The following is a 17234-nucleotide window of genomic DNA, read 5'->3' as shown; positions in this document are numbered from 1 at the left end:
AAGTTAAGAATACCTTCACTATTTTTTAGGGTGGGGAACTAGAATCAAGATTTTTGAAAAACTAAAACCTTTAATTCCAACTCTCTTTCCAAAACTACAGCATCTTTGACTTCTATATCTGAAAAACGAATTTACCACATAAATGATAAAAAGTGTGCGAGGTGGTAACCAACAACTGATTTATTATTGAATTTAAACGGCTTTATTCAAGTTGAACTGTTTTAACCAATTTTTTTTAGAACCATTTACAATGTGTTGTTGCATCCCAATTTTTTTTTTATATATTTATTTACAGTACTTCATTCAAAGAAACTAAAGAAAGTACAGACACAACTGCATGAGTTCACAAGATCCCAATTTTTCTTTGTTATGGAATGATTAATCAAGCATATATTCATTGAGTTTTCCTCCCTGCAACATTCATTTTGTTAAAAGCATGGAACAGTCAGGTTTCAATGTGAATGGATTTTAGAATTTTTATCTCAAATTAATAATTTACTCAAAATTAAAAACATTTAATTCTATTTGTATTTTTTCCCTAAAATGTCTATATATAAACTATCAAAATCAACTCAAATAAAACATTGAACCAACCCATTAAATTGTCACCAGACCTGATAAATAAGTATGACAAATGTGATTTGGAATTTGGAAGTCTATCAATTATTTGTGGCCCGCCTTGAGAAAAAGAGAGAAAAGGATAATATTTTTGTAAGAGAATGGTAGGTCACTAAGGAAGCTTCCATCTTATTTCCTATCATGGAAGTTTTAAAATAAAGCACTTGAGAGGGATTGAGAAGAGAATGGTAGGCCATGATTGTTTCAATCAAAGTCTCTCTCTCTTCACTTCAGCCGCTACGGTCGTTTGTCTTTGGGACTTTCCTTAGGTCTTGTGCATTGACTGTCAAACCAAACACCATGGGACGTTAGATCAAAATTTCGATCTCAACCATTGAAATTCAAAGGTCGAGATTCAATTTCAACCAAGATTTTTGGATTTGACAGTCCGAAATATCAGCTTGACAGTCATGAACGTTTAATGTGCATGACCCAAGCAATTTCGTTATCTTTGCAGGTGTGGCACACAGAAAAAAAAAACAAACTTGGATATTATCTAAGATTATTTAAAATCTAAAAGAAAAAGATTAGTGGTGAATGATGATGAGCAACTCACAATGAGATTTTTATTTTTGGCGGTTGCCAATGGTTAGGATTTCGTAACGTATTCGAAAATAAATTAGATGGTTGAAAACAGAAAGTGTGAGGGTAGATATGTAAATAAAAATAAAATTTAATTTTTACATCTAAAGGTTTAAAATTTTTGAAATTTACAAAATTAAGTCCCTTCTATACCAACCCAATCCGTCTGTGCTCCTCCGCTCCAATCAATCGTGCATGGTTTTCTGGAGTAATCAGGTTATGTTTCTCGAACAGAGTCTCACCATCATTAGTCGAAGATCTGAAACACGGATCTATGGAATCTGAGGAAGTTTAGAAATAGCTTTAATTTGAGAAACTGAAATTTCAGGTCTTTTCTCAAGTTCTTTAAGAGAAATTAGGGGACCAAATTACTGCTCTCCAAAAACTAGTTTCACCATTTGAGAAGTAAGCCTCTAGCAAAAAATTAGTTTTAAAAGGTTGATTTAATATGTTTCTATCAGCTAATGAGCTCTGAATTTGAATCGGTTCTTGTTCGCAGACTGATTCAGAGTTTATTAAGTGATAGAAAGTCTACTAGTGGCACAGAAAGTTTGGGAATTTGAGGAGTTGGACTTGATTTTGTAAATTTAAAAAATCTTAAACTTTTAAATGTAAAAATAAATTTTTATACTTTTATATTTATATATAACCGTATTTTCTTTTACAATCGTCTAATTTATTTTTGACTACGTGGTAGATCCTATCTGATGGCAGCAGTGGCCAAATTCCACTACTGCAAATAAAGTTGATCCAGATTAGTGACAAGTGGTGAGTAGCAGCTCACAATGGAAAATCCCCAGAATCTGGAGAAACCAAAAGAAACCATCAAGCACAACAACCAAAAGAAGCTGACCCTCTTGCCTCTCATCTTTCTGATTCATTTCCAAGCTTCTGGAGGCCCTTCTGGAGAAGAATTAGCCGTGAAAGCTACAGGTCCCTTCTTTGCCATCCTTGGCTTCCTTGTCTTCCCTTTCATCTGGAGTATCCCGCAAGCCCTTCTCACTGCAGAGCTCGCCACCACCTTCCCCGGTAATGGTGGTTATATCATATGGGCTTCTCATGCCTTTGGCCCCTTCTGGGGTTTCCTCATGGGTTCATGGAAATTCTCTAGTGGAGTCATCAACAATGCTTCCTACCCTCTCCTTTGCATTGATTACTTGAAAATCCTCTTCCCAGTTTTCTCTGCAGGCCTTCCTAGATTTCTTGCCATCACTTCTGCCACCTTCACCTTGTCTTTCCTTAACTACAGTAGTGTAACAGTTTTCAGCTATGGTTCAGTTGCTCTAGGTACAATCTCTCTCTTGCCATTCCTGGTAATGGCTCTGGCTTCCATACCCCAAATTGAACCCCATCGTTGGATGAGCCTGGGTCAGCCAGGGATGAAGAAGGATTGGAATCTTTACTTCAACACTCTCTTCTGGAACTTGAATTATTGGGATAACGTGAGTACTTTGGCTGGTGAAGTTGATAGACCCCAAAAGACCTTCCCAAAGCACTTCTTTATGCTGGTATCCTCACTTGTTTGGCCTATGTGATCACTCTTATGTCCACAATAGGGTCACTTGAATTGAACCAAGAGAGATGGGAAGATGGGTTCTTAGCAGAAGCTGCAGGAATGATAGTAGGTGATTGGCTAAAAATCTGGGTTGAATTTGGTGTGGTAGTGTCTGCAATTGGTGTCTTCGATGCCCAATTGAGCACAAGCTCTTTCCAGCTTCTGGGCATGGCTGATACAGGTTTCTTGCCCAGATGTTTCATGTGGAGATCCAAATGGTTTGATACTCCATGGCTTGGGATCTTAGTATCAACCCTCATGACATACACAGTTTCTTTCATGGGATTCACAAATATAATATCAGTGGCGAATTTCTTGTATGGTCTAGGGATGTTATTGGAGTTCTCTTCTTTTATCTGGCTTAGATGGAAGTACCCTTTGTTGAAGAGACCATTTAAGGTGCCAGGAGGAATGATAGGTTCAGTTGTGATGTGTTTGGTTTCAACTGGGATTTTGATTTATGCCATGGCAATTGTGAATCAAATTGTGTATGTGGTGAGTGCTTCACTGACCCTTGCTGGGGTTGGTGGTTATTTTGTCATGAATTTTTGCAAGTCAAAGAGGTGGCTTGAATTCAGCAATGTTGAAGGTGATGATGGAGCTGAGCAGATGCAGAGAGAGAGTTTGCTGCCCAAGCATACCAGCCTCAGAGATCGGTGCAACCCAAACAGTACTATTGTTTGCTAGTAGATGCCTTTATTATTTACCTCCAGAAAGGGTTTAGTGAGTAGATGTCTTTTCCTCCTCTTAAGGTTAGGTTGTTGCTTTCTCTGAGTGTGGTTGGTGACCCAACTCTTTTTGGAGTCTGTTCACTTCTATAACAATAAATCTTGTCCATGTTGTGAAGTGGCAAAGAAAGAAGAAAATATCTAGATCCACGATATTATTTTGGTTGCGCGGTGAATCCTACCTCTTCAGAGCCGCCCCTGCTGACACTCACTTTTGTTGCATTTCCGTGGAGGGTTTTTGGGAGCGGCAGGCTCCGGGCCCGCCAACCTGGGGGCCGGGCGTGTGGTAAGTGCTATTTCTTTGGCTCTTGACTTGGAATGTATAGTGTAGTATGGGCTGGACCCTTTTTCTGGCCAAAATGGGCTGGACTTATAAAAGGCTTAACTTGAAAAGCCCATTAAAGTCTTCAACAAGTTTTAGAACTAAAGTTTGCATTGAACATTGGGGATAATAAAGATGAGTATATTGGATCGACTCAGTTTGGTAATCTCTAAACTTGTCAATGCTCAGGAGTGCCGGCCCCCTTTCCAAATGTATAATAAAAGGATGTGACGAGAGCATAGTCTTCTATTTTTCATTAAATGATCTATTAATTGCTTGGGTGCTACACATGAAATTTGTAGTATCGTGCAACATAAGGTCAAGATTGAAATAAGGGTTGAGATTTCAATCTCGATTGTTCATTTGCAAAAGTTGTTTTCTATTCTTATGAAACAAGTGGTTAAGAGTGAAATCTAGACCCTAGTTTCGATCTCGACCGTACACTCGCCGGTACTACACATTAATTAAGTAAAACCTAAGCAAGCTTAAAAAAACTTGAGTTTTTTTGGGTAGAAGAACTGTACATTTCTTCTTCATCTTTTGTTCATCGTAGAGTGACATGGTTAATGTTGTTGTGATTGTATTTTGTTGATTTTTATTTGTTTTTATTTTTTTCACTTAAGTTGGGCTCAAATTCTTGTCTACCCACTTAAGCGGCCAATATTCCTTTTTTTTTGATAAATATTTCAATTTGTCCAAATTTGGTGAACTTGAAATATTATGAAAAATCCAATGTTAGTGTTCTATTAACTTTAACTTTAAAATGGTTAAAGGATATAAAATTTATTTTTATTGTACAAAACTTCATTTAATTTTTTCAAATTTACAAAAGAACTCCCTGCCAGCTTCTTGATTCTTGAAACAATGATCAAAAATACCTTAACATTGTTGGTCCTATGTGTGTGTCTCAAGTTTCATGATTTCTTTCATGTTTGAACTTGGAAGAGGAACTTCAACGAAGAGAGAAAGCAAAAATTTCCAAGACAATGCAAGGTTCTACCAATAGAAAAGAGGAAGCAAATGAAGAACTAGGCTGCTTGTTTCCTCTCTTTATTAAATACTCTAAAATGGTGGATTCTAAGTTTAACCCAATTCTCCTTGGCTTGATACTTCTAGTTCTGGCTAGTATTTCTACAATAACAAGTAAATTAAAAGAATCCCATTGACCAGAACCAAGGTTTAAAGTATCCCATGATACCATACGATACTAGCCGATACGTATACCATATTTGACCCAACTGATACGATGCATTTCGATACGTCTCTCCACGGATTAATTACACTAAAATACATTAGCTATAGCGATACAATACTCAATACAAGACGATACGTCTCTTAAAATCACCTGACCGATACGATACTCGATACCGATACTTTAAACCTTGACCCGAACTACTTGTTTTGTTAAGCTTTCCTCTTTTTCCCATTTCTCTTGTGCTTCATTGCAGTAGCAAGAGCAGGATTAGTTGTAGAGTTGAAGAAGCAAGAAGTAGATGAAGAGCCTTTTGTGGGGTTAAATATCGGAACCAACGTCTCTAATCTTTTATCTCTAGCAGACCTTGTTTCGTTTCTTCAGTTAGAGAAGATCACCCATGTTTGCCTCTACGACACCGACATTATTGATATTCTCAAACTCCTAGCTCATACCAAGCTCCGCATCATTGTTGGGGTACCCAATAACCAATTGCTTGCAATTGGCCCATCAAACACCAGCTGCCACTACCTAGATCAATCGCAACATTGCAGCATTCTACTTGATAAGCAAAACGATAATTCCAAAATCAAAGTTAGTTTTTTTGTAGATATTCCAAGTTTGCTAGATTGGACAAACTAAAATATTGATCACTTAAGGGAGAAGGGGCAAAGAAGAGTTTGGGCCCAACTTAAGTGAAAAAAAAAAAAAAAAGAAGACACTCTATTCTATTTATATCTTCCGGGTTGTAATCACTACTTTCATTTACCTTAAAAAGTGTACTTTATTTTCTCCAGTAGTCATTTCGATGATGAAGTTATACATAAAAATATATAGTTCATAGGTAAGTTGCCCTTGAAATGAAGGTTTTCAAGGTTGGAGAAATAATGCATGGAATTACATGGGAAGAATATATATATAATTAGGTCTTGATTATGAAATTTTGATGTGTGACCAACTTGTATCATTACTTGGAATCCCAGATGAGTTAAATTGCTAAATCATCTTCTTATTGATAAGATTTAATTAAAAAACATTTCAATCAAACTTTTTTTTTTTTTTTAAGAAAAAAAGTAGGGGTGGGGGAGAAGAAATTTGGGAGGTTGAGTTTGGCAGTATCTCTTGTTCTCATTATTTGAGAAATCTTATATTGTCTTATTTTTTTAATATTTATTAAACAATTATATACAGAAGTTAAATCAACTGTTCACAAAGAAATTTTAAAGATGATAGATATTGGGTTTGGAAGAGAATGTTAAATTTCAAAAGGGCATCTACGAGACACTCTCGAAGGTAGGGTGGTCCCAAAGTCTATTTATGTCTCTATTCCTTGATTTTGGATAAAGTCTCAATGAATGGACCAAATAATTGTAAGCACCTTCAACATTTAGCTCAATATGATAAATGTGCTTAAGAATTGTTGAATGAATACAAAAAATCACGAATAAAAATGAAAACTAATTGAAACATACACAAAGATTTAACATGGTTCATGTAGTAATATAATGTGCTATGTTTACAAGTTAAGAAAAAGATTACAATAGAGATTTCTCAAGCAATTACCTAAACAATATTAAAAATACTCTTACTCAAAACCTTATGATAAAAATACTAAATTTTACAATAACTCTATAAAAAAATAAGGTACATCTTACCAGAAGAAAAAAAAAAAGGTACATATATCTAGATTTTTAAACTCTAGCTTAAGTTTACATTGTCCTGATCTTTGCCAAATGATGCGTCCAAAATCTGCTCAGCCCTTAGATCTCCTCGTGATGACCTGCAAAACGAAAGCGTCAGATGTGGCCCGATCGCTGGGGTCGGGAGTCCACCTCCGAAGGCTAAGTCGGTTGATGAACTTAATCACAAACGGCTCGCTAGAAGCACGAGCTAAGGAATGAAGAACTGGGAAAGGTGATCTAGATAGCAGAGCGCTGATAGTTTAAGTCTATCAGTATGTATCTGAACCTGAGTCTCAGATTGTGTTTTTTCGATCCCCTCACCTCGTATGGTAGTGAGGTTTATATAGAGTGTACCTTCGAATCTCCTTCGTTGGATGCACTTGAGCCTTCTTCGGGTAGTCGTTGGATCTTAACAGTTAGATCCGTTGAACAATAGACTTCTACTAGTTTGGACTAGTAGAGAACTCCTGAGATAACCTTTAGGTTATGTGATGATTATCCCTTCGATAATGATTATCCGCAACCGTTAATTCGAGTCTGCCATCATTAGGGTAATTACCCTAATCCATAAGTAGGATTAGGGCACGCTTGTAGCTGAATAAGCTTTCTTCTTCAGCAAGCCATCTTCTGGATCCGGTTCGCTCGGGAGTGAGTCGGTTCCCTCCGTCTCGACCGGGGTCAAGGGTCGGACCAGGTATGAACCCAGTCTGATCATAATTTCTCCGTATCACCAACTAAAACCAATCCTTAGAGTTGAATTGATTTAAGTTATTAATCATTCTAGTTTAAAAGTAGAAATAGATTCTCTCAATTTATAGTATGAAGAAAATCAATTCTAAAAACTTTTCATACATGGTTAATACCAAGGAACGAAAGTCCGCCCCTCAATTCAAAAATTTTCGCCCCTTGTTTTCAAGGCTATTTTGATAAATTTGATGTTATATCCTAATTTAATGTAAATATGTGGTAAATTTAAATTATTTTCTACAAATATTTTCATTTAAATCTCCTGCCTAGCCACATTTAACATGTTACTTTCTAAGGCCTAAATCATTCAGACATAATTAAAATGATTAACCGACGATTCTATTACAAAATTCATTCACAATTTAAATTGTTTCCATAAATTATTTCATGTATATACTCTTCCCTAACCACATTTGGCATGTTGACTTTTGAGGACTAAATCACTAGAATATAGTCGGTAAGATTGCTCATTAATCTTGAAGATTTTGCTATAAAATGCCTTCATATCTATAAATTATTCTATGTAGATTCTCTTCCTAATTATATTTAGTACATTAACTTTTGAGTCTTGAATCATCGGGATAAAATTGGTAAGATTGGAATAGAATCACGAGAGAAATCGTCTAAAAAATACAAGAAATAACATAAAAAGCGCAAAATAATAATAATAATGTAATATCGATTTTTTTGATGAATCGCAAGTTATCGCCGATATCTTGCATATCTCGTTTCGAGAGGGAGTTTCGTTTCGCCCCTCCCGATATCACCGAATTTCGGCAATATATATAGTTCATTGTTAATAAAAATATTTGGATTGATTTTACATTAAATGTGGATTTTATAATCTGACAGTAGATGCCTAACCTAATGATAGTGACTTACGAGTGACGTTGGCATGACGTTATCAATAATATGTATTAAATTAAGAGAGATCAATAATTTAAGTGTAGAGAAAAAGCAAACCAGAGACAAGAAGACAAAGATACAAAGGAATAATGAGCTCAGTGCAGAGGCAGAGAAATAATTACAGGTGTTGAAGCCTGTAGCAACAAGACGACAAACTTTTGGGGAAATCGAAAATATGAGAGAGAGACAGAAAAGAGCTATTGGCCTGGCCATCTATCAGGTGGCGGGTGTGGGCCCACAAGTCAACAATGACTTGGGACCCACCATGCTGATAAGCACTCATACACTCCCAAACATTTTGCTTTAGCGGACAGTTGGATCGGGATCTGGTTGAGATTTTGAGTGAGATTTGATCTTAACTATTGATTTTCAACAGTCGAGAGAGAGATTTTGGTCGAAATTTTGATCCAATGATTGACGATCTTGCTGAACGTGTCTTGCACATAAAATAGGCAGGCTACAAGCAAGGTCCAAACTCCCGTACCACCCGCTCCTTAGGAAATTTTTATAGGGCCTTTGTTCGACCAGCTATTATGTACGGTGCAGAATGTTGGGCTGTTAAAAAGAATCATATAGATAAATTCAGTGTAACAGAAATGAGGATGTTAAAATGGATGAGTGACAAAATTAGGATGGATAAGATAAGAAATGATCATATTAGAGTTGGTCTGGGAGTTGCTCCCATAAGTGATAAGCTTCGAAAAAGTCGTTTGAGGTGGCACAGCCACATTCAACGAAGTCCTATAAATGCCCATGTACGGAGAAGTGATATAATCCATACTAAAGGAACTAGAAGAGCTAAAGGTAGACCTAAAATAATCTTAGGAGAAGTGATGAGAAATGATATGTATAGCTTAGGCCTTGTATCTAGCATGACCTTGAATAGAATTGATTAGAGAACAAGAATCCATGTAACCGACCCCATTGGGACGAGACTTATTGGTGTTGTTGTTGTAATTAATAAAAGAAAGTGCTTTTTCTTTTAGTGAATTTTGAAGAGTTCTACTTCTACCTAAAAGAGAATTTTAAAGAAGAGTTCTATTTGGATTTCGATTTTCCAAAAAGGATATATATATATATTGAATAGAGGAGTTCACTCCAATTGGTTTGGCTGTAACTCATAATGGATTGATTCTTGAATCTTGTTTGGTTTTAAGTGTTAAAGAGGCACTTTAAGGCTTTCATTAGGTATACTTACACACAAACCACACCCAATAAATTCACTCTCAATCAAAGCAAACAAAGAAAGGTAACGTTTGTGCTGAAGATTTTATTTTTATTTTATTTCTTTGGTGGTAATGACTTCTTCGAACCTAGTTTCAGGTACTCATCAGGTATCATATCAATTGATATAAGGAATACTAGGGTGTGAACGGTGCGGTTTGAAACTGTTTTGGTTGGGGTTTAATGATTTCGGGCTGAAATACACCAAACTCAAACACAACCTATAATGGTTTTGATTTGGTGCAGTTTAGGTTCGAGTTAGCTAACGGCTTGTGCTAATAGTTTAGATTCAAGTTGAGGCGGTTTTAAGACCATTACCAACCCGTTACAAATCGTTATAGCACATTTGCAAAATATTGTTATACACTCCCGATAATAGATTTTGAACAGAAAATAGAGAGCATTTGAAGCAAAAAACTTTTTTATGGCACTGGGTGTAAGTCAAACTTAAATATACTAGATAACTGAAGCTCACAACTAAACTCTTGGATGTTCTATAAATGTGAATGCTATTGAATAAAAAGTTCCATCTTTAAAACTATATCTTAACAGAAAACTAAGACATCTCCCCAAAAAAAAGAACCACTGGATTTAGTAGAACTATCCATTGTGTTTTAGTAGAACTGAAGGACTAATGGGTTACATACATGGGTTAGCCTGAACCAGCTCAAACACAACCCATTGAGATTCTGTTCGGGCAGCTTCGGACTATAACGAGCCAAATTGGTTTGGTTTTAACAATTTGAGTTGCAAATTGACACCCTTACAATAGGATGAGGTTGAATCAGGTATTTTAAGACCCTATTTCTAACCCTCTAAATACCATAATTTAATCTTAGTCTTAATCTTATAGAGCTTGGCTGAGCCATATTAGATTAGACATTTAATCTTGACCTTAGTTCTAAGTTTGAACTAAATCATAACTTTAATTTAAGAAATAATTCAATAATGCATGATTCAATTATGTCAATCTTATTTTTCCTACATATCATATAGAATACAAGGGTTAAAACCCATTTTGCAGTGAGATTGGAAGAGTTTTCATCCAACCCATTCAACTTGTATCAAAATTCTGAAATAGTTTATAAAAAATTATTTTACAATTGTTTTTGGTAAAAAAATATTATACAATGATAAATATATAATAACTAAATTATTGATATCATGCAATAAAACCATGACAACTAGCTTGCCACCTGCTCAAAGCTAAGTGGGTTCATGCATATTGTCTCATTGCTTACATAATAAAAAAGCTTTAAGCTTTATCAGATGAAACACACCTATTCCATTGAAAACATTTGACTTTAATTGATTTCCATTCCTTTTAAAAAAAATTGTGAAGTAAAGAGTGAAATTAATTTTTAAAATTTCTAATCTTCTAAGAGTTCATCTTTTTATATTCAAGGTGGAAGTTAGCTATTTGAAATTGTTGATGGCTAGTTGACTCGAACTACTTTTACTTTCTATAAAGTTTTAAGTATTTTTAATTAACTTTAAATCAATAGAGATAGTTCTTATCACTTCTTACAACGAAGAGTCATCAAAACATCGACATCATAAGAACACCAATAAATCAAGAATAGAAAAGGAAACATATTGAAAAAACACAAAGAATAAACGTGATTTATGCATATCAATATAATGTTCTATGCCTATAAGTGAATAAAAACTTTTACCATGTTGAAAGAAGACTACAATAGAGATCTCTCACAAATGCCCATAAAGACATTACAAAACTCTCACCCATGATCCAATGGTAAAATTCTTCAAATCTCAGAATGACTGTATAGTAACACATAAAATACATATTTATGTGATGAGGACAAAATAATATTAAGCAGGGTTTAATCGCGGTCGGGTCATGGACTACGATCGGGAACAGTCTGATCATGGTTGAGACCAGTTTAGAGTTCGAAAAATAATCAGTTAAGTAAGGATCAATGAACTTTACAGTTAAGGAAATGGACGTGATCCCGTAGAATTCGGGATACATGGTCGAGTTATAAAGGGTAAATACCACTAATACAAGGTGGGTGATTGTGCTAAGAAAAGTAACTGTCACTATTTCCGAAGTAGGGGTAAAAACCCTAAGATCGAACAACCACTAAAAAGAAGCACGAACGAATCCAACGGTCAAGGAAAGGAGGTAAATCCTATATAAACTAAAGCTTGACACTCAACAGAGTGATCTGAATCGTTTCCCTCCATTATCTTTTTAATTTAAGCTCTACAACTAACCAGAACTCTGTGGTGATTCATTATTGACTTAGCTTTCAGAGGTGGCCACCTGACTGTACGGTCGGACCACATCTAATTCAATTTTGCAGGTCATTAAACAAGGATCTGAAAGCTGAACCATCTTTGAATGCATCACTATAGATTAGTCGAATAAACTGGTAGACCCATCAATCCAGCCAAAGCTGTCTACTTTCATAACAAATCTCAAAAAACAAATCATTTGAGTCATCCATTAATCTTCTTGGCAAAATAAATATTCGAATCACACATAACAACCTATGCAGTCACGGATCTCTTCATAACTCAAGACTAACAGTACCTCTTAATTATCCACAACCTTTGCAATATAAAGTTAAAAGTAGTTTCTAATAAGTATTTATAGAAAATTCTACTCTAAAGGATAATCAAGAAGGGTTTCTATTTCTAATGCCTAGAACCTACCAACGAAAGCTTGCTTTTATGAACAGTAGTGAGATTTTGTTTTATAATCAATTCAATGGAAGGTGATCATACCTATAGTCGCATATATAAAATTGCAGAAATTGGTTTTGATGTTCTGAAAATTTTTGTTTAATTCCTTAGTGGTGGAAAAACTGGGGAGTGGAGAGTTGTTTCAAATCTAAAAGACAAATGAAAATGAGATATTAAAATGGAAAAGCAAAATGTGGGGCATTGGGATCTGTTGCTTTAGTTGTTCTTAAGAAAAAAGGGAATTTGGTTACTCACCTACTATGTTGTTTTACATTGAAAATGACTCATAAATAATAGGCCTAAAATCCGTGAAGATTTGGTCCCATCTTAATATGTAATTTCGGGTTCATGAACACCTTAAAGACTCCATTGGATGAAATTTTTTATCTTCAAAATTATTTTTTTCTTTTCTTTTTATTGTTACTTTGGATGAAATTCTAGACTTAAAGAAAATATTTTTCTACCAACGGGGGTTGGCCCAACTGGAAAGCAGCTTGGTCCGCTTAAGTAAAGTTCTGGTATCGAAACTTTATGGATGTAAAAAATTCTTGCTGGGAGACTCACCCGCCACAACCAGGTGTGCGACCCCGGATGGATTAGTCAAGGCAAAGCCTTGGAAACCAGAGTTGGCAAACCAAAAAAAAAAAATGGAGATTTAGGTCTTTACTGGGGTTGGGAAAGCCTAATGTTATTTTCAAATTAAAGTTTTATTTACTTTTTCAAACTCTGTCTAGTCTTCTTATCCAAATTTTTCAAATCTTTTTTACTGGATGATGAGAAAAGATATACATAACTTAGGCCTTATATCTAGTATAATTTCGAAATCATCTTAGAAGGTAAAGATCCATGCAACTAATCTGATTTGATTAAGAAAAAGCTTATGTTGTTGCCTTTGTAACTTCTAAAAAGCTGTAAATAAAGAAAAAGGGTTTGGTTTTCATAATTGAAAGTTGAGATTGAGATGGTAGGGAAGCAATGGAAAGAAAAAAGAACAATAAAGATGAGGTTTGACCAGAAAAGGCATGAAGGTTCATTTTCATGCCGATATTGACACATGAAACTGATGTTTTAACAAGCGTGCACGCAAAGCCCATCCAGCCCACTTTTTAATCTTGACAAATTAACTTTTATGATCTTAATTAATTTGTGTGGCATCATTTAAGGGCCTGTTTGGTTTCATGAATCTAGAGATTTGAAATCTCTAGATTCATGAATCTGAGAATTATACCCGTTTGGTTGTAAAAATCTCTAGATTCATGAAATCTAGAGATTCACCTTTTTACACTAAAAACATAAATATGTAGATTTATGGGTAAAGGGTGAAATACAGAGATTTTAAAAAAGCTATACATTTGCACATTCACAAAAATCATGTCAATCAAATAGTTTTTTTAGAATGAATCCACAAATTTCATTCCACAACCAAACATCTAATTTTATAAATTATAACCAATGTTCGATATATCCTTATGTCCTGTCGACACCCGACACGTTCCAACTCGTTTTCCGGTGGTTTATCTTTTTTTTTTCGTGTTTCACGAGGGTTAAGGTGGGTTGTGCGTTCAGGGGAAGGTTAAGAGTTGTTGGGGGGGGGGCTCTTTATTTCTCCCTTTCTCTTTCACCATCTTCCGCCTCACTTGTTGCCCGGCGCTCTTCTGATCTTCTCTGTAGCCTGCGACATCTGATTTATCGCGATATTCGGATAAATCGGCGACATAATGTACCCTGATTATAACTCCATAGATTTGAAATCTCTAGATATTTGAAATCTCCAGACTTGTGTAACCAAACAGGCCCTAAGCTAATCTTAACAAATTAAGTTTAAACTTTACGCATGAGGAATAAAATTTTCCTTCTATTATTGATGTATTAATAAGATTGAATTTACTAGAAAGGAACTCCCCTTTTTCTCTCTCTTTCTTCCTTAAGATAAGGGACAATGATGTCTTTTTACATAGTGAGCAGAGAGTGAGTGAGAGAGAGAGAGAGAGAGAGGGGTATTGCACTCTTGTATGGTTGGGCACAGATGATCATGTTTCTCTGGAAAAATGGACATATGATCTTGTACGGTATGTACAAATGGACACTTTTTTTTTCAAATAAAAAAAGGTAAAAACAAGTACTTAATACACAATTGTTAACATAAAATTAGGGGTATAATGCTTCAAGTGATTAATTAGTGTCAATCTCACTGTTGTTGCCAACTTATTTGCAATTATTGACTTCTTTTGCACCTCCATTTGTCTTGATTTATTTTGGGTATTTTCAAGGGGACATAGGTATCCGATATAACTTCTTCAGGTATCCAATGCGGGACTTATTCTACTATTCTTGCTTTTTGTCAGCAAATCGCTCGTTGAGAATGTAGTTATGAATATCACAACAAACAATGACAATTTTGGCTTGAGTATGTAATCTAAACCGGTGAAGATTTTTAGACAAAATTGGAAACCTACTCTTTAGGCACCCAAAACACCTTTCTATAACATTCCTTAACTGAAGAGTGATTGTGGTTAAAAAGTTCAATTGTAGTTCTTGGCCCTCGACCTCTCCCCCTAAAATCTTGCAAATGATACCTAGTACTCTTGAATGGTGTCATGAATCCAATCATAGTCGGGTATCCAGAGTTAACCATATAATATTTACCTAAGACAATATAAAATAATAAATGTTACTCCCATCAGTTTAGATCCGATGAAGCATTAAAAAGAGTTGATGAACCAGTTGTATTAAATTTACCAAGAAGAGGATGAGGAAAATTTAAACTCAAGTTTGTAATTGCTTGTCTAAAAACTATGCAATCATTTGTAGAACCTTCCCAGCCAATATAGAAAAACGTGAATTTCATGTCGAAGGAACACACATACATAACATTCTGTGTGGTGATTTCTTTTCTTCCACGATATGATATTTGTCTTTCAGCCGGTACTACTATATGCACATGGGTGCCATTGATGGCACCAATACAATCCTAGTACAATGAACATTTTCAAACCTCTTAATAAACGTCGATAATGAGCACATAAAAATATAAATGCTTACTATTGTACTCCAATAATGAAAGCATGTGTCATATCTTGAAATAAGGAAAATGTTTTGGATTTGTTAGGATCTCAATTGGAATTGCATCAAGGTTAGGAGGCTTTATGTTTTCTCTTGAATAATATTCCGGTCTGCGGGAACACCGTCCCAATGTCCGCCGCCAAAACCCTTGTTTACTCATGTGTCCGCCCCCCCTTGTGCTTTGGCCTGTTTTCGGTCGCCCTCTTGTTCTTCGCGTCCTGTCCTTTGTTTCCCTGTTGCTCTTCCGACTTAGGACGGTCACTTGTGGTTGACCCATCAACATATTGAAACCCAAATACTCCACGATTTGAATCACTGGATGTATATATTCATATTATGACTCTAATCCCTGAAAACAATCACACGAACCTTATTGAAAAAAATAAAAATAAATAACATCCATCTCCAATTCATAACAATCCATAACAAAAATTTTATAATTCATACCCTGTTAAAAAGCACAAATAATCTATACAATGCATATCCAAAATTTCATAGTCCATACCCTATTAAAAAACAAACTATAATCCATATAATGCATAGCCAAATTTTCATAGTTCATACCTTGTTGAAAAGCACAAATAATCCATACAATCCACAAAACAAAAAAAAAAAAAAAACCCACCATCATTAGAAAATTGTTCAAGTTTGAGAAAGGGTCGTTGGAGTGATGGATAGATGCAAACATTGTATTGAGAGCAATCTCTCTGACTTGGGGGGGGGGGGGGGAAGATATTCAACACCTTTTTAAATGTTGGGTCCGACTTGACACATAAGATTGTCGTTCATAACATGGGGGTACCCAAATTTAGGACAAGAACATTTATGCACTTAGTAATGCTAAAGTCATTATTGTCATTTGAATTAGCAGTATTCGTTAATACTTGTCCCGCTTTGCCAAACACATTTCTGAGTAGGACTGAATTGCACTTGAATTGTTGAATTCTAGGCATGTGCTCTTTCTCTTCCTTCTCTTTGCATTTGAAGTCTTGTCATGGCTTTCAGTAGGAGGGACGGGTCCACTAGGTGTATGAACCTGAGTGGTAGGTGACATCTTAGGATTCACATAAGAAATGATGTTAATGTCACCTTCATCTGAGCTAGCATCACCCATAGACTCATCAACATCCCTGCTCAAGTCCACTGTAGGTTGCAGTGTAGTATCAAGAGTCATTGTTTCTTCACCAATAACATATATATGTATACCTTTAAAAATTTTACACAAATATTCCCATTTAGCAAGGCCATGCTTTTTAAATTTAGCCCAATTTGGATTAGTCTGTCATAAACATTGGACAAATGAGTACATAGGTTTATGATCCATATTATAGTGTTTCAAATAAAGCACTAATACCACAAAATAAATAAATAAATAAAATAATAACATAGCTAAAATTACCTTGATATGAAGTTCTCATAATGACTCATTGTCAACAGTAGCGTTTTTGTTAATAGGGTTCCACCCAAATCTTGTAGTTTCCAGTAATTTTTTGAAACTAACATATTATTGCCTTGGCTTGTTAAACTTGTTTGTCAAATGCTTCATTTTCAAATTTATCTTTGATCTGCTTCTAAATTTCTCCAAAATGTTTTTCCACCCTACCTTATTAAATGTGGATGTTGTTCTGTTTGAAGCCTTAACCTCTTCAACAATTATTTCTAAAAAAAGTTTGGTATTCTCTTGGCTCCCATTGACAGTTTGAGTATATAATGATGATATTTTCAAGAAACTATTAATTCATACAAATAATGATAATGTGTCATACAAGTTACTAATAATATAATAATAAAAAAACAATTACTAAAGGTGTTGACAAATAATAAAGACATCTAAATAATTAATGAAAGCATCAATGATATCAGTTAACATTCCATAACAATATAACAAAATACAGTTAAGCAGATG

The 17234-nt window shown here is 35.1% G+C and overlaps 1 pseudogene; it reads left to right on the top strand.

Moving 5' to 3' along the window:
• Positions 1-1923: 1923 nt before the first annotated feature.
• Positions 1924-3542, top strand: LOC149006472 (putative polyamine transporter At3g13620 pseudogene; annotated as a pseudogene).
• Positions 3543-17234: the final 13692 nt, after the last annotated feature.

Source organism: Hakea prostrata, chromosome 8 (assembly GCF_041222555.1).
Source record: "Hakea prostrata isolate BN-2017 chromosome 8, UWA_Hpros_2, whole genome shotgun sequence".
NCBI classification, from domain to species: Eukaryota; Viridiplantae; Streptophyta; class Magnoliopsida; order Proteales; family Proteaceae; genus Hakea; species Hakea prostrata.
This window is presented reverse-complemented; position numbering and strand designations above follow the sequence as displayed.